This window comes from Hyaena hyaena, unplaced genomic scaffold (genome assembly GCF_003009895.1).
Source record: "Hyaena hyaena isolate Hyena2069 unplaced genomic scaffold, ASM300989v1 scaffold_275, whole genome shotgun sequence".
NCBI lineage: Eukaryota > Metazoa > Chordata > Mammalia > Carnivora > Hyaenidae > Hyaena > Hyaena hyaena.
Genome location: NW_024080908.1, coordinates 1,420,125 through 1,422,219, shown reverse-complemented (window position 1 = coordinate 1,422,219; position 2,095 = coordinate 1,420,125). Strand labels below are relative to the sequence as shown.

The window sequence follows — 2,095 nt, the reverse complement described above, 5'->3', positions numbered from 1 at the left end:
CAGAGGCAAACAGAGAGAGAGAGAAAGGAGCCCAAGCAGGCTCCACACTGTCAGCACAGAGCCCGAGGCTCCATCTCACCACCTGTGAGATCATGACCTGAGCCAAAGCCAAAAGTGGGGCGCTTAATTGTCTGAGCCACTCAGGTACCCCCAAAACATCTCCTTTTGGACTGGACTCAGACTCAGAGGACAGCCTCTGTCTCTCAGCAATCTGTTCCTAGCAGGGCTTTGTTTTTGTTTTTGTTTTTGTTTTTGTTTTTGTTTTTGTTTTTGACCCCTTCCTTTTCTTGGTCAAAAGTTTAGCATAATCTACAGCCTCTTCCTTATTTTTCTTAGTACGCTCTACCTTCAGAGCAATACACCCATGTTTGTCTTGCAGAACATGGGCACTAATAAGGCACTGAATCCAAGACACTTCGGTCCTAGATCTTTTTACCTTCCTTAAGGGGCTTTCTCGCCACATACCAGGGGCAGCACCTTCTTTAGAGAGACTAAAAGGTTTGTGGACCCTGCCAGCATTTTTGGGCCCTAGATGACGAGGCAAATAGTGTCAGTGAGCCCAGGAATATCCTTCTCCGTCCCGCCCCCCCCCTTTTTTTTTTCACAACGACCAAACTGAGAACCCTCAGATTGGCATCCACGGTGCCACCCGGCACCTTTCTCCCGTCCTCCTCGCTCTGGAACAGAAATGCCCCTTACTCAACAGCAGGTGGGCACGGCCATGGGGGTGGAGACCCCCTGCTTCGTGGGGAAAAGTTGCTTGTCATTCCCTCCAGAAATCAGCCACGTAGCCCTCCTTCTGTTCTTCACCCGGACAGACGCAAAACTCTGCGGCCTGACGCTTCTCATAAAAGGTTCGGAGCTTGCAAATAGCATCCACGTCAATGAGTTGCTGGCAGCCAGGGGCTGGGAGACACATGGTCAGCTTCATCCTGAAGCAGCCACCGCCTTCGAGGCCCTGCAAAAAAAGAGCGCTTTTCTCCTTTTCTATTTTTTGCTTAGATCAGTTTTACTAAGTTTTGATTTAAAAGGCCTTTGCCCACCTCATCTCAGCTCTCGATTTTATTGGCATTAAGTTTTCCATATCTATTTGGCATTATGGGTATATGCTTTCTCTTTCATTTCTAATATTGATCGTGTGTGTTTCCCTCCTCTTCTCAATTTGGAGAGTGAGATGTGTATCATTTTTTTGAAAAATCTTTTCAAAGACCTAGCTTTTGGGGGCGCCTGGGTGGCTTGGTCGGTTAAGCGTCCGACTTTTGCTTAGGTCATGACCTCGCGGTTCGTGGGTTCGGGCCCCGCGTCGGGCTCTGTGCTGACTGCCAGCTCAGAGCCTGGAGCCTGTTTCAGAGTCTGTGTCTCCCTCTCTCTCTGACCCTCTCCTGCTCACGCTGTCTCTCTCTCTCTCTCTCCTAGAAATAAATAAAAATATAAAAAAAAAAAAAAGACCTAGCTTTTGGTTTCCTTGATTTTTTTCTAGTGTTTGTTTTCTATTTCATTGATTGATACTTTTCTTTCTCTTCCTGCCTTCCTCCTCCTTTATGTTTAATTTGTTCTTCTATTTCTCATTGCTTAGGGTGGAAAGGTAGATCATGAGTCTACCTCTTCCTTTTTCTTTTCCTGAATAAGTATTTCAAAGTATAGCTGTCTTTCTAAGCACTGCTTGAGTGACATCAAACTTTTGTATGTTCAAAGCGAAGTATTTTCTAATTCTCCTTATGCTTTCTTCCTTGATCCAAGTTTCCTTTGGAGGTTTACTGATTAATGTCCCAAAGTTTAGAGATTTCCTAAGTATCTTTTTGTTCCTGATTTCTAAATTAATTCATTTGTGGTTCGAGAACACACCTTATGCTTGTCAATCATTGAAATTTATTTAAAAATGTTGTTCTAGCCCAGCATATGACTTATCTAGTGAACATTCTCTGTGCACTTGAAAAGAATGGCTTTAGGGTTCTCTGTCCCACAGATGTTAAGTAAGTTTGGTTGCTTGATAATGTTATTCATGCTTTCTATATTTTTACAGATTTATAAGTTATTCTACTTATTTAATTATGGAGTGATAAACAGTAAAACTTCAAATGATATTTGTCTACTC

At 43.4% G+C, this 2,095-nt stretch overlaps 1 pseudogene; it reads right to left on the bottom strand.

Annotated features, from left to right (window-relative positions):
* Positions 1-274: 274 nt before the first annotated feature.
* LOC120241051 lies at positions 275-931 on the bottom strand (annotated as a pseudogene).
* Between the last annotated feature and the right edge of the window lie 1,164 nt (positions 932-2,095).